The following is a 17,007-nucleotide window of genomic DNA, read 5'->3' on the forward strand; positions in this document are numbered from 1 at the left end:
TTCACCGCGGTGCGCGGGCCTCTCACTATCGCAGCCTCTCTTGTTGTGGAGCACAGGCTCCAGACGCGCAGGCTCAGTAATTGTGGCTCACGAGCCTAGTTGCTCCGCGGCATGTGGGATCCTCCCAGACCAGGGCTCGAACCCGTGTCCCCTGCATTAGCAGGCAGATTCTCAACCACTGCGCCACCAGGGAAGCCCTCCAATTTCTTTCTATTCTCATTTTTATTATACCGAAATGATTATGCTCAGGATCAACTTCTTCCAGGTATATTTTACAGTGAGATTTGTTTCCGTCATCAGGTTTTTATCCTCGTCAAACTCTGCTAATTTTAACTACTTCGATGGTAAATTTTATTTTGTAGCTATTATTCTATTACTTCTTTGAAATTTTATTTTTCCCTATGACCCAGTCAAAACATTCATTGGGTTAAAGTGGTAGGGTCAAAATATCCCTTTTTGCTGATGTTAGAAGAACTCAATATAGGTCATTTCTTACGCTAGTGGACGATGAGACAAGTAATACCTGCTCTAGCTACCTCTCCGGAGAGAGACTCAAATGCAGAAATAGATGTGAAAGTGCTTTGTTATCTGTAAAAGTTAAGTAAATGTCACTTTACTAATTGTTAAAACAAATCATGTAAATCCATCCTCCTGGAACCGTTCTAGAAGGCAAGCACCTTCCTCTTCCTGTTGTGATGTTATTTGCAAAAATATTACAGACTTCATCTGATTCTAAGTATTTCCTAGAGAGCTAGTGACTTCACTCGCTGTTCTCTTGTCATTTGTTTTCCATTCTGACCTCACTAATTTTTTTTTCCTCTGGTGCTAGTAGTGAAATCCTCTGTGATGTACAGACCAGCACTGTACACTGTACACTGTAATGGATTCATACTATTGGTTATCAGTTTCATCATCTTCGTTGCTGTAATTGTTGCATGGGATTGAATGAGAGTATTACTCTTTGTTTGGCTGTTCTTTGAGAAAACTTAAAACAAATCTCACCAAATAGATGATATCTCATCAGGGGTGCAGGTGCACTGTTATTATAAGAAATTCTCCTCTTATCACAGCTCTGTTTCTTAATATAACATTTACTTGTATAAGAGTTTTGAAGGAAGTAGAAAGGCCACTGGTAACTTAAACAAAGCTTACAAATTCTGATATTTACTCTAAGGACTAAAGTTTACAGGTTAAGGATTTCTCTCCCCTTTGTATATCCAAAAACACCTTAAGATTTCAGGCATTGTTTTCAACAAATCAAATTGTTTATAAATATGCTGATAATATCAGGAAAAGGCCCATGGGGAAGAAGTGATCCAATTTCATCACCCTGATTTTATCCTGCTCCTAAGGTTTGTATAAAGAATAAGAGATTTTTCCTTTAAGAATCTGCTACAAAAAAAAAAATAAAAGAATCTGCTGCATTTCTCAAGTATCTTTATGTTATTTAAAAATACCCTGCAAAAGAAATGAAAGTTTGAGGATTAGCAATGTAATTGTTACTGGCAAAATGCCCTTCAGTTCCCTTCTTTTTTAAACAACTTTATTGAGATACAATTCACACAGAATACAATCACCCATTTAAAGTGGACAATTCAATAGTTTTTAGTGTATTCATAAAGCTGTGCAACCATCACCACAATCAATTTTAGAACATTTCATCATCCTAAAAAGAAACTCCTTACCCAGTACCAGTCACTCCCCATTTATTCCCAACTCCCCTCTCCTTCTAACCCTGGGCAAGCATTAATCTACTTTCTGTTTCTAGATTTGCCTATTCTGGACATTTCATATAATTGGAATCATATACTTTGTGGTCATTTGTGACTGGCTTCTTCAACATAATGTTGAAGAATGTATCTGTACTTCATTCCTTTTTATAGTTAAATAGCATTCCACTGAATGAATATAACACATGGACATTTGAGTTATTATATTTCTTCTTTATGGTTACTATGAATAGTGCTGCTATGAACATTTGTGTAGACATGTTCTCATTGGGTATATACCTAGGAATGAAATTGCTGTGTTGTATGGTATCTCTGCTTAATTTTTGAAGAATTGTCAAACTGCTTCCCAAAGCAGCTATAGCATTTTACATTCTCACCAGTAATGTGTCAGGATACCATTTTCTCCACATCCTTGTCAACACTTTTATCTGTCTTTTTTATTTTAGCCATCTTAGTGAGTGTGAAGTGGTGTCTCTGGTGTTGATTTGCATTTCCCTAATGCTAATGATGTTGACATCTTTTCATGTGTTTTTTTTTTTTTTTTTTTTGGCCTGGAATCTTAGTTCCTGGACCAGGGATCAAACCCAGGCCCCCAGCAGTGGGAGTGTGGAGTCCTAACCATTGGACTGCCAGGGAATTCCTGATCTTTTCATGTTTTTAATGGTCATTTGTATATCTTCTTTGGAGAAATGTCTATATAGATCCTTTGCCCATTTTACAATTGACTCACTTTTAGTTCAGGAAATTCATTTTATATCTTAAACTAATTTGAAAATTTCTCCTGATGCTTCTCTGCTTCTTAAAATGTATGCTTTATGTTCATTCATTTATTTATTCAAAATAAGTGCTGCATTTTTTAGGACCTAATACGTGTCAGATTTATGCTAAATCCTGAGGCTAAAATCCCATTCCTTAAGGAATTCATAATCTCCTGGCTTCCTAAGGAGATAATTTGCAATACAATACTGTAAATGCTATTGTGGACCTCATGGTGGGAAATTAAAATAGCTCTACAGTAAAATCCTTGCAGGGGTGTCAACATGGATGTTTGAAATAATGTTACAGAGAAAATATAATGGAGCCCATGTTTTTGCTCAAGGTGGAAAAAGTCAAAATATACAAATCATACCTCTCCTCAGTCAATACAGTTACAGAAAACACTGATCACATCAAGCATGGAAACAGCTGAGTGAGAGGCCCTGGCATAAAGCAGAGTTTGCTGGGCAGAGCACTGTCCTAGCCTCCTGGCCAATACAATTCGTAGAGTCCCTATGGTCGGGGAACTAAGATCCTGCATGCCGCATAGCATGGCCAAAAAAAAGAGAGAGTCTGGATAGAGTCTCTGTTTGAAGTGATCATTCAGCAATTACAGGTTAATTGCAAATTATAAAGTCATTGATCTCAGAAGCCATCTTGCATCCCAGCCAGACCTGCATGGTGCAAAAACAGAACACACAGAAGAAAATCAGCAGTGGACTACACAAGAAGACAAATTAAAACAGAAAACATGCCTTAGCCGTTTGCAACAAAGGGTTTTTACCAGTTCTATAATGAAGAGGAGATGGAAATAACCATTAGAATCATCTACATATCATTTATGGCTTGTTGCATATAGACATGCTTGTGTTGACTGTGTACGGGAGCACATTTTTTTTTTTTAATAAATTTATTTTTATTTATTTATTTTTGGCTGTGTTGGGTCTTTGTTCCTGCGTGCGAGGTTTCTCTAGTTGTGGAGAGCGGAGGCTACTCTTCGTTGCAGTGTGCGGGCTTCTCACTGTGGTGGCTTCTCTTGTTGAGGAGCACGGGCTCTAGGCACTCGGGCTTCAGTAGTTGTGGCATTCGGGCTCAGTATTTGTGGCTCGTGGGCTCTAGAGCTCAGCCTCTGTAGTTGTGGCGCTCGGGCTTAGTTGCTCCGCGGCATGTGGGATCTTCCCGGACCAGGGATTGAACCCATGTCCCCTGCTTTGGCAGGCAGATTCCTAACCACTGCACCACCAGGGAAGCCTGGGAGCACTTTTAAACTATGGATTTTAGCCACTTGGTTAGCTGTTTTGCTGTCTTCATGATGCCTTGCTCTGCAGAAGCATTCCCATTCCACCTAAATATGTGGATCTGGTGGAACCTGCCAGCGACAGTTAAAATGCTAGGTCCCGAATGACTTATTTATACCCTTTCTATTTCACCGCGGACTTGAGGAATGACACAGTATAATACATGAACGGTATAATACAATAAAATAGAAAAAATAAAAATAAAAAGTCACACCTGTAACAGGTAATAAACCAGAGTACTGAATGTTAACATATCCAGAAGATTTAAATATTAGGACATGGTACCGATGATAAAAGTATCATCTGTGAAGTAATTTGTTTTTTGATAAAATGCAGAGAGTTTGCTTAACTTTTTTGCATTTCCTTACCTTGAGTATTATTTGTGTTCTGGATACCAAAAGTTACTTGCTTTTTATTTTCTTTATCCTGAACTACTAATTTTGCGATAATATTTATATTTTTCTAATTAAAAATATAATATATTGTAGGAAATCAAAATATATAGAAAAGTATAAAGAAGAAAATAAAATTACCCATAGTGCCCTCCCTTCCCAAATCAAAATCAGGAGCAATAAAAATAGAATAGGAATGTTACACTGCTCCAGAGGGTGAACAAAGCTTTTTGGGAACACAGAAGACAAGGCAGGTAATGCTGACCTGGGAGGTAACAATTAGGGCTGGGTTTTGAAAGAGAATAGAAGATTGCCTGGAGAAGGGGCAGCGAACAGCTTCGCAGATGAAAGAAATAATCTTTAGAAAATTATAGAACTCCCCTGGCCTTTTTATTTTTAAAAATTTTTAAAAAAATTTTTTTAACATGTAATATGTGGGAGGTTCTTGGTATTTTGATTATTTATTTATTTATTTATTTATTTTTGGCTGTGTTGGGTCTTCGTTTCTGTGCAAGGGCTTTCTCCAGTTGCGGCAAGCGGGGGCCACTCTTCATCGCGGTGAGCGGGCCTCTCACTATCGCGGCCTCTCTTGTTGCGGAGCACAGGCTCCAGACGCGCAGGCTCAGTAGTTGTGGCTCACGGGCCTAGTCGCTCCGCGGCATGTGGGATCTTCCCAGACCAGGGCTCAAACCCGTGTCCCCTGCATCGGCAGGCAGATTCTCAACCACTGCACCACCAGGGAAGCCCCTGGCCTTTTTAAATTTAAAAAAAAATTTTTTTGTAAGTTAGAAAGAAAGTAAAATTTGGGATAGGGCCTGGATAGTTTAGCAAACTGTAGGAGGTTCTGTATGTCTAGACTTCTGGACTCTAGGGGATAAAAAAGGGGGATAAAACTGGAAATATTGTGAGGACCTTTGTTCATAAAGCTACAGAATTGTCCTTAGTTATACTGAGATAAGTGTGGTAATGGACACCCGGAAATGTGATGTTCATCATTAGCCTTTTAACTAGAAAATTGTTACTTAGCTTAATCACCCCATCAGATTCCCCCCTCCTTTCCCATTTTTCTATTACTGAAGCTTTGTGGCCAAGAGAAAAAAAGTCCTTATAGGGAGATGTAGGAAGGCAAGACAATGGCAAATAAGATTTCTTACAGATGTTCTACATAAAAACTTGGCAAACAGAATGCATATGAGTAATCCTTAGCTTTGAAACCATTCTAGTAATAGTTTGTGTTTAGTGCATTTTCCTAAAGGCGTTTATTTTTGGTATATGGGAAGATAATTCTGTAATATTTAAAAGAGAAAAAAAATCCCCAAGTCTGGTGGTTCCATTTTTTAATTCTGTGCTTTAAGAAGAATAAACGTATAGAGCCCATTTCTGTATGGTAGCAGATATATTCTGAAAAAATTGATTAATTTGAGAACTATACATGGGCAAACAATCACCCCAAGAGCAATGAGTTAGCCAGTAGAAGGCAATGATGGTTTTGAAGCAAAAGTATATTAAAAATGCCAGAGATACTGTAAGCCTCATGCTGAGTGAAATAGGGTTGTGCCCTGAGGGCAGCCCATGATCAGCCTTCTTTTAAATTGTTATTTTTATAACTGAAAATTGGATTTCTCTCCATAAAAAAGAGTAGGTAGTCACCTTGCTTTTTGAACATTTTTGAGACCAAATTTAAACAAAGATTTTATCCTAAATTTGTTGTAGGACTTGATTTCCTACTGCAAAGGAGGTTTTAAAAATGGTCTTTTATATATCTGTAACTTATATAATATTGTACATCAGCTATACATTAATAAAATAATAAACCCCACTGAATTGTACAGTTAAAAAAATAGTCTTTTAGTTGAAGGGAAAAGGAACACATTCAAGTGGAAGAGGTTCAAATTTTAAAGCGTGATTTGTTTTATGTTTGGAAAATAAAAACATCACATTTTAGCTCTAAATATCTAATCAATTTTAACTAGGGAAATTCAAGATTAAGAAAGGAGAAAGTAAGTTTTGATGTGGATATTTCTGTTTCAGGGGCATCTAAAAAGGGTGAATATGTACTTGTTTGGCACAGGGTGAAGGTTGTGAGGACGAGTATTACAGTAGCTTCAGCTGCTCTTGAAATTATTTGTGTAATTTCTGCAAGCAGATAATCCAGTGCAGTTTTTTGGAGGTCATTATGAAAGGCCAGATAAATATTTATCAAAAGCCAGAAAGACTAGAATGTAAGGCCATAAAACAGTCTTGTTTTCTAACTTCAGTGCATTTCAAAAGCTTATGCAACAGCCTCAGCATCTAAGTGAGAAATTGTTGACATGCTTAATAACTGGAAAGAGTATAGAAAAAGTATTAAACATTTGAAAATATGCATTAAGAAATAAATGTTAATTATGATTTTTTTCTAATCCTCAAGATACAAATAAGCCTATTCAGGATCAAATATTTTTGCCTTGTTTTGTGTCCTCAATTGGTTTTTCACTTCAGTTACTTTTTTTTTAAAATTAATTAATTAATTAATTTATTTATTTTTGGCTGTGTTGGGTCTTCGTTTCTGTGCGAGGGCTTTCTCTAGTTGCGGCAAGTGGGGGCCACTCTTCATCGCGGTGCGTGGGCCTCTCACTATTGCGGCTCTCTTGTTGTGGAGCACAGGCTCCAGATGCGCAGGCTCAGTAGTTGTGGCTTACAGGCCTAGTTGCTCTGCGGCATGTGGGATCTCCCCAGACCAGGGCTCGAACCCCTGTCCCCTGCATTAGCAGGCAGATTCTCAACCACTGCGCCACCTGGGAAGCCCCCCAGTTACTATTTATTGAACATTTTCTGGGTATGTAGTGGCATATGATTTAGCCACTACTCTCCAATATTATGTCTTTCTGGGGAAATAAGATTTTCACACATCAAATAATTGTACATGAAATAATTAGAAATATGCTTTTAATGCTTCTTTGATGACATTAACTGTATTATGCTCATCATACTGAAATAGAGAGCTTTTAAAATTTAGTTTTTATAGCATTTGTGTAAAGTTATACGCCCAAAAAGGATTCAACAAATGCTTACTGATAGATTTATTTATTTATTTATTTATTTATTTTGGCCATGCCATTTGCAGGTATCTTAGTTCCCCGACCAGGGATTGAACCTGTGCCCCCTGCGATGGTAGCGCAGAGCCCTAACCACTGGACCGCCAGGGAATACCCTAGTCATAGTATTTCTGAATAAGTTGTAAGGTATGATTCAGACCTTTCTGGGCATCATGAAGGGCAAATTGTATACTCTGATCACATATTAGTATGTAAGTGGGGAAATCTCTTGCTTCTAAATTTTGGCTATGAACAGCAGGAATCACAATTTCTTAAGAAGAAAAATGAAGACAATGATTTCTTTTCTGTAAAATCATATAACTCAGGACTCAACATTATACAAATAGCTCTAAGTAGTTCATGAAATAATTTAAAAAAAAGAATCACTACAGTTTTCACTAATATAAAGTAATTACTGTAGAAAAGCTTTTGCTCAAATATTTCTGTTTTCAGCTTATGTCATTTAGGGTAAAAATGAAACCTGTCATGTATAATTTTCTTAATATAGGAAAGTCAGTGATGTAAATAAATAATAAGTTTAAAGTTGAAGGGAAACAGGGATAGATACTCCAAACTTATTTTACAGCTGAGGAATTGAAGCCTAGAGAAGTGAAATGATTTGCTCAAGGTCACAGAATCAATAGAGCTGTTCCTAAAGCTTTGGTTTAATGTTTTTTCCCCACTACTTCTAATTGTTTCCTTTAATTACAAATGGGAGAGATTTAGATAGTTTACTGACATAAGGAGGTACTCTATGGATGCTGAATTTTGCCATTCTGCTTGGTTAAAAAAAAAAAAGGTACTGCTTGAATTGATCCAGTAACTTGATAACTTGATATGGTTCTTTAACTATGTGAGCAACCAAATCCTAAAACTGCAAAACTAGCCCCAAATTCGGTATTCAAATTCTTCCATTGCCCATTGTGACTCTTTTTACCATTATAGTTTCAGATAATTTTCTTCTAACCATCAGTCTTTGTAATTTGCCTGTGTCTGATGTACCCTTGGTACCCACGACTAAGGTCAGGTGCTCCAGACCCTTATGTTGATCCTCATGTAATCTTTGTATTTTTTAATGAGATATCCAGTAGTTTGTTTCAGTAATTTAAAAAGATATTGGGGCTTCCCTGGTGGCGCAGTGGTTGAGAATCTGCCTGCCAATGCAGGGGACACGGGTTCGAGCCCTGGTCTGGGAAGATCCCACATGCCGCGGAGCAACTGGGCCCGTCAGCCACAACTACTGAGCCTGCGCGTCTGGAGCCTATGCTCCGCAACAAGAGAGGCCGCGATAGTGAGAGGCCCACGCACCGCGATGAAGAGTGGCCCCCGCTTGCCGCAACTAGAGAAAGCCCTCGTACAGAAACGAAGACCCAACACAGCCAAAAATAAATTTAAAAAATTAAAAAAAAAAAAAGATATTAGCTATTCTCCTTCATAATTCTCATTTGTGAATCACAGCCCAGTTTTGTAAAAATGTGCTGACTTAATAATAGTCTTACACTGATGTTACCTGTCATTTGGTTACTTTATCTGTTGAAGGTAACACATGTTATACTAGAATATGCTCAATAACTATTCTGTAATCTCTGTACCTTAATATAAAAGTATATTTTTCACTCAAGATACATGTCCAGTGTAGGTTAATGTGGGGTTCCACTCAGTTATCAGGGACCCAAGGTAATGGAGTCTGCACCATCTTGTAGTTGTACTAGCTGGAGTACTTGGCCTTCTTGATTGTTGTGAGAAGGAAATAGCTGGAGTGTAACACCAGCTCTTCTGTGGTTTGGTCGGAAATGACACACATTAATTCTACTACAGCTTCACGAAGGAGCTGGAAAAATTGGGGAGCAGATGATATGTTTATGGAGCACCAGTGTCTCTGCCACTCATGCCAAAGTAGCCACACTTCCTGTAGGACAGCTGCCTGTTGTCCAGACTGCATCCTTCTTCCCACAGTTTACCTGAATTCCAGCTACAAGCCTCGTCTCACCTTTTCCCGTGATCACAGACAGGAAGGGATTCTGCAATGATAGTTCTGGGGCTTAGGATTTTAACCTTTGGGTTAAAACTCATCCCAGTTTTAAGTTTCTGTCTCTTTCTGAAAGTATAGCAGCCCACCTTGTGCCCTGTTTCATCCCTATTTTATTCCTTGTACCTGAGTTCCTGTTTTTTTTTAAAGGAAGTAATTTTTTTTTAATTGAAGTATAGTTGATTTACAATGTTGTGTTAGTTTCTGGTGTACAGCAAAGTGATTCAGTTATACATATATATATTCCTTTTCATATTCTTTTTCATTATACGTTATTACAAGATATTGAATATAGCTCCCTGTGCTATACAGTAGTACCTTGTCATTTATCTATTTTATTTTATTATTATTTTTAAATTTATTTATTTATCTATTTATTTTGGCTGTGCCGGGTCTTAGTTGCGGCATGTGGGATCTTTAGTTGCAGCATGCATGCGGGGTCTAGTTCCCTGACCAGGGATTGAACCCAGGTCCCCTGCATTGGGAGCGTGGAGTCTTACCCACTGGACCACCAGGGAATTCCCCTGAGTTCCTATTTTAACTGGTAATTTTGAGATTTGGTAACTTTGAGATTGATGCAAAGAACTAGTCTAAAGTAAGGTTGAAGTATCTCTGAAAATGTGGCTGGTTTTTAATAATTCGCTACAACCATGAACTATTAGTTCTATTATTAACTTCGGGTTACATAGCCCTTTTGGTGTAAAGGATTCTTAACATAAAGGTCTTCTCTCCTGCTGAGCTAGGTAGCCTCCTAAATGAACTCTTGATCTGCTCATTCTAAACCAGTCTCCATCTAGCAGTCTGAATGATTTGTGCAAGATGCATATTTGATCATGCCACTCCTCTGTTTAAGACCCTTCAATGGTTGCCCAGCACTGTAGGAAAAAGATCAAATGCTTAACACAGTCCTTCACCTATCTCTTTTGCCAGTGTCCTCTAAGCTCTCAAGAACTGGTCACACATGTTGTTTAGATCTTCCGAAAAAGCCAGTGTCTTCCCATCTTTGCTCAAATTTTACTTTCTCAACAAATCTTACCCTATCATATTTTATACTATTACCTGATTGACCTCCCTACTCCAAATTCAATCACTCTTAACTTGTCTTCATTTTCTTTTTCCACAGTACTTGGCACCTTCTACATACTAGATACTTTACTTATTTTTCATGTCTCTTTTTTTTTTTTTAAAGGTAGATGCTGGAGTATCTATTTATTTATTTATTTATTATTTATTTATGGCTGTGTTGGGTCTTCGTTTCTGTGCGAGAGCTTTCTATAGTTGTGGCAAGCGGGGGCCACTCTTCATCGCGGTGCGCGGGCCTCTCACTATCGCGGCCTCTCCCGCTGCGGAGCACAGGCTCCAGACGCGCAGGCTCAGCAACTGTGGCTCACGGGCCCAGCCGCTCCGCGGCACGTGGGATCTTCCCAGGCCAGGGCCCGAACCTGCGTCTCCTGCATTAGCAGGCAGATTCTCAACCACTGCGCCACCAGGGAAGCCCCTCATGTCTTTTATTTACTGCCTGCCTCCCTCTGCTAGAATGAAGTGTCAAGAAGACAGAGATCTTTGTGTTTTATTCACTGATGGGCACATAATAGGTGCTTAATACATATTAGTTGAATAAATGAGTAGATAACACTTTTAGTACAGATTTGAAAGTAACAGACCTGTAATTCTGACAATCAGGAGTTGATTAATATGGGACTTCCCTGGTGGTCCAGTGGTTAAGACTCTGTGCTTCCAATGCAGGGGGTGTAGGTTAGATCCCCGGTCGGGGAACAAAGATCCCACATGCCTCGCACTGCAGTCAAAAAAAAAAAAAAAAAGGAGTTGATTAATAATAAAGTTGAATAAAAAGAGATAACAAGATTAAGCGTATGGGGACTTCCATGGTGGTCCTGTGGTTGGGACTCCTCGCTCCCAAGGCAGGGGACCCGGGGTCCATCCCTGGTCAGGGAACTGGATCCTGCATGCATGCTGCAACTAAAGATCCCTCATACCGCAATGAAGATCCCACGTGACGCGACTAAGACCCAGCTCAGCCAAATAAATAAATAATTTTTAAAAACTAAAGGAAAAAAAACAAGATTAAGGGTATGAACCCTGGACTGAGTTGGGAGATATGAGTTCGGTGTTTGACTCTGCTCCTCTTTTGTATATACATTTGAGTAATTGCTTTTTTGGAAGTGTGTGTGAAAATAAAATAAGGATCATGTATAATACCTTAGCCACAGACATGGCCAGCCCAGGCAACTTTACAAAGCAATTGTGTCTCTAAGCTTCCTCCCTCTTTCTTTTCAATATCTACTTTCCTTTTGGACAACTCCCAAACCCAGACAATCAATATCCTCATATTCTTTTTCCCCCCAAAGATGTTTTCTAGATTAACTGTTAGAAAGTATGTTATCAACTAACTCATACCAAAGGTATACATGATTATGAGATTAATGTGGGGTAGGTGGAGGTACCTAAAATTTAATAAAGGAAAATGCCTCTATTGAAAAAAACAAAAATTTTGGAATTCAGGCACCATATAGACATCATTCATAACTGTATTTTTTTTTTTAATTTTTAATTTAATTTAATTTTATTTTATTTATTTATTTTTATGGCTGTGTTGGGTCTTCGTTTCTGTGCGAGGGCTTTCTCTAGTTGTGGCAGGCGGGGGCCACTCTTCATCGCGGTGCGCGGGCCTCTCACTATCGCGGCCTCTCTTGTTGCGGAGCACAGGCTCCAGACGCGCAGGCTCAGTAATTGTGGCTCATGGGCCCAGCTGCTCCGCGGCATGAGGGATCTTCCCAGAGCAGGGCTCGAACCCGTGTCCCCTGCATTGGCAGGCAGATTCTCAACCACTGCACCACCAGGGAAGCCCCATAACTGTATTTTTTAATATTTATTTTTATTTATTTATTTGGCTGCGCCAGGTCTTAGTTTCCTAGTTTCCGCACGTGGGATCTTCATTGCAGACTGCAGGATCTTCATTGTGGCATGTGGACTCTTAGTTGCAGCATGCATGTGGGATCTAGTTCCCTGACCAGGGATTGAACCTGGGCCTGCTGCATTGGGAGCGTGGAGTCTTAACCACTGGACCACCAACCAGCTAAGTCCCCATAACAGTTGTTTTAAATATATAGCAAACCATTTTTCTGATTTTAAAGTCCTTGCATGTTTATTATTATTATTTTTTAATATTTATTTTTATTTATTTATTTGGCTGCGCCTGGTCTTAGTTGCAGCACTTGGGGTATTCGTTGTGGCATGCATGTGGGATCTAGTTCCCTGACCAGGGATCACACCTGGGCCCCCTGCATTGGGAGCGCAGAGTCTTAACCACTGGACCACAAGGGAAGTCCCTTGCATGTTTATTATTGAAAATATTTAAAAGTATAAAAAAATTATTCATACTTCCTCCATACAGAGACAACAATTTTGTTTTGATGTCTATTCAATAGATAGTATGTATTTTTTTTTAATAGCTCTTCTGTGTGCATTTTTTTTAAATTAATTAATTAATTTTTGGCTGTGTTGGGTCTTTGTTGCTGCGCGCGGGGCCTTTTCTAGTTGCGGTGAGCAGGGGCTACTCTTCCTTGCAGTGCGCGGGCTTCTCATTGCAGTGGCTTCTCTTGCTGCGGAGCACGGGCTCTAGGGGCGTGGGATTCAGTAGTTGTGGCACGCGGGCTCAGTAGTTGTGGCTCATGGGCTTTAGAGCACTGGCTCAGTAGTTGTGGTGCATGGGCTTAGTTGCTCTGTGGCATGTGGGATCTTCCCGGACCAGGGCTTGAACCCATGTCTCCTGCATTGGCAGGCGGATTCTTAACCACTGCGCAACCAGGGAAGTCCCAATAGTATGTACTTATACAGAGAATTATACAGAGAATCTTATATACATACGGTTGAGATAATATATTATTTACATTTAACATTCTGATTTCCCAGTTTAACACTGTATCGTGGTCATGTCCCCATGCCATTAATTATTTTTTGTAAGTACCATTTTAATAGCTCTATAGTATTCCATTCTTTTTATGTCATAATTTACCCAACTGTTCCTTTATTGTTGGATATTTGAATTATTTTCAACTTTTTACTACTATAAATAACATGACAGGAAATTCCCTGGCCGTCCGGTAGTTAGGACTCCGTGCTCTCACTGCCGAGGGCCAGGGTTCCATCCCTGGTGAGGGAACTAAAATCCCACAAGCCGCGTGGTATAGCCAAAAAAAAAAAAAAAAAAAAATGTGATAGATGTCTTTGTCTGCCTTTCTGACTACATCCTTAGGGTAGAGTCCTAGAATTTCATAGCTGTTCTTTTTTTTCCAACAATCTTTTTTTTTCTTTTTGTTTGTTTTTTTCAACAATCTTTATTGAGAATCTATTCTGTGCTAGTTACTGTACTTATTGCTGGGGATAGAGTGATAAATAAGAGATCATCCCTCTTTTTAAGCTGCTTACAATCTAGTAGGGGAGAAAATGAAAGCAAGTAATCAGAATGCAGCCTGACAAGTGCAACATTAGAAGCTTATAAAAGGTATAGAGGTAACGCAAAGAGGGAATAATTATTTCTGTTTGGGATTTGGGGTCAGGGGAATCCTCATAGAGGTAGTACTGTCTGACCTGGATGTTGTATGGTGGACAAAAATTAATAAGACAATCAGAGTGGGAAAGGGCATTCTTGGCAGATATAAGTTCAAGTGTAAAGGCATAAAGGTATGTGTGTTTGAGGAACTGTAAATTCTTTGGTAGCACAGAGCTCCTGAGAGCAGAGGCTTTGACTGTTTTGCTTAATGTATCCAGAGTAGCACAGTACAGAGCCTGGAGCACAGTAGACAGTAAATACTTGCTGAACAAAGGAATGAATGAGAGGAGCTTGGACTTAGTCTTGTACTTCCCATTGGCTGAACCTAACTGGAAGCCAGTAGGCAAGGGAGTCTTGGAAATTTAGTTTGTAGGAGTCAGTCTCTGAACAAAGAAGAGAAGGGAAGGGAATGGAACTGAGAACAAATAGGCAAATTATCTACACCTTTACTGTGGCCTATTAACCTTGTATGATGTGGGGCATGCCTACCTCTCTAACTATGTCTCCTATGCTCCAATAAACAGTTCCCCTTTTCATTCATCAGACATACCAAGATTGTCTTAACTAGTTCAGGACTTTTGCTTGTTTCCTAAGCCAAAAAGGCTCTTCTACCAGATCTCTGCCTAGCAGAGATCATTCTGATAGAATCCTTTTCATCATTCAAATCCCAGGTCAAGTGACACTTCCTCAAACAAGCCTTCCCTGATAAGTCCTTTTAAGGTAGAATAGCTCTCCCCCTCATATTGTCTCTCCTTGCTAAAAGGTAATGTGGTGAACATAATCTTGTCTCTCCTTGCTAAAAGGTAATGTGGTGAACATAATCTAAGGTGACCCCCCAATCATTGACATCCTTGTAAAATCCCTTCCCTTGGAAAGTGATGGAAACTATGACTTGCTTCTAATCAATAGAATAAGGCAAAGGTGATGGGATGCCACTCCCATGATTATGTTATGTTATATACAACTCAGTCTTAGCCGACTGGAGCAAGAGAGACTCTCCCTGTTGGCTCAAATGAATACGCTACTATGTTGTGAGAACAGCTATGGAGAAGACCACATGGCAAGAAACTGTAGGGGCCTCTAGGAGCTGAGAGCAGCCCCTGGCAGACAGTCAACATCTGAATGAGCTTAAAAGGAGATTCTTCCCCAGAGAAGCCTTTGGATGAGAACACAGCTTGGCTGACACCTTGATTGCAACCTCGAGAGATTCTGAGCAGAGGACCCAGCTAAGTTGTGCCTGGTCTCTTGATCCATGGAAACTGTGAGATAATAAATATGTGTGGTTTTGAGTTGCTAGGTTTGTGGTAATTTTTTAAATAACAATAGAAAACAAACACAGGTAAGTGCCATGAGAGCATGAGAGGAAGGAACTTGGCTCCCTTGTTCCTTTCATATCATTATATCTAGACTAGTGACTGGCACATAGTTCAATAAACAATAAACGTTTATTGATTATATAAAGGAAAGAATGAAAGGATGGATGGGGGGATGAATGGATGAACTTCAGCTGGATGCAGGGAGAGGACAGGACTGGATCCTAGAAACATGGCTAGTGGCTATAGGCTAAGGAATACTACTTTCAAAGGGAGAAGTGAATCCACTGGGCAGGTATTGATGCGGTTCAAGGACTACAGGGAGACAGGAGATCTGATATCCTGTTTTAAGATTTCTTTTATTATGTTAAACTTCTTTTTTTAAAAAATTCTAAGCCTTAGCAAAAATTTTAACCATATTTTAGTGTAGCTTAGAGAATAAATGAAGGGTCCTGTTGCTACTCTTTGGAGGAAAGCAGAGCTCAGTGTCTGGCATTTGCAAGGAAAAGCTCTTACAAGGTGTCAGTAGAGAAGTCCAGACCATATCAGGTAAATCTGTGGAAAATGTAAGTCCTCCTCCTCTGGGATTGGGATCTTTCACATGCTTAGGGAAAGGCTGCGTTCTCCTGCTGTGAGTCATTCAGGATGGGAGGTTCAGATGATTCTATTTTGTTCTTAAAGAGAAGGGTTACCCCAGAAGCTAGGCTAACTAAAATTTCAAAAGTTATATAAAAAGAGAAGGAAAGAGATGGGACAAAGATCTAGGTTCCAAAAGCAAAGTTTTTTGTTTGTTTATTTTGTTTTGTTTTTAAAGCTTTGCTTATTTCAGAAAGAGAGAGACTTAAGTTTGCTTTTAGGTCCAGAGGATGAGGGGGGTGGTGTCAGTCTCCAATTTAACTTTCCTTGTACTTCACATCAGGGTTTTCCCCTCTCCCCACAACTACAAGTTAATCTTACAAAAGGAGACAATGCCATGTCCCATAACTCAGTTAAATCCTAAAGGTTAAATCCTAAAGTTTCTAAGCAGCTTTAAGTTGCCTTCTGTTACTGGACCCTGAAGGGTGTTCCAGTGCTAACTTCTGGGCATCTGTATTGTTTTTATTCTAGAGTTAAGAATTTTTCTTCTATTTTTCTTTGACACCACCGCTTTATGATGATAAGCTTTGTTCTTAAAAGTATTCAGTATCTCTGAGGCCAGGTAACTCCTATTAGTCCTCAGAGGAGATAATAGGGTTTCTGACTTGGTCCTTATTCCAATCCTTGTTCTAATAATCTACTTAGTCCTCCCATTTCCCTCCTAAAATCAGGGCCTTACTTTGTTTTTGCAAGTCTTCCACCTCAGAGGAAAGATATAGTCCATGAGGAGCCATACCACCTAGTAAAGATCCATCAATCTTAGAGATGCTCTTGGTCTGTTCACCTGGATTTCTGTGTTGCTCCCCTCATTTCCCAGTTTCTTACACCAAAGTTTTTCTCGTATGTTAGAAAACCCTCCTATACTACTTGTTGGGCTTTTGGTGATTAGAGTACTGGGGATTAACTTCTCCTTGGGCACCATGGTAGTTATTAAGGTTGTTCACAAATTTTCATGTCCTCCTACTTCTAGTCACGTGGGACAGAATTACCTTTCCCTTTTCTCTTGAGGTTAGGTTTAGCCATGTGACTTCTTTGGCCAATAAAGTGTGAGTGGAAGTGAAGCATATTGCTTCTGGGTGGAAGCATTTTAATGGCTAAAGCAAGACACTGTAGACTAGCAATTAAAATTTATGATCCCTATTGCGGCAATCTTGAAAGCATGTATCTCAGTGAAGCCTCCAACAGTCTGGGGACTTCAGTGAC

Source organism: Balaenoptera ricei, chromosome 7 (genome assembly GCF_028023285.1).
Source record: "Balaenoptera ricei isolate mBalRic1 chromosome 7, mBalRic1.hap2, whole genome shotgun sequence".
Taxonomy (NCBI): Eukaryota; Metazoa; Chordata; class Mammalia; order Artiodactyla; family Balaenopteridae; genus Balaenoptera; species Balaenoptera ricei.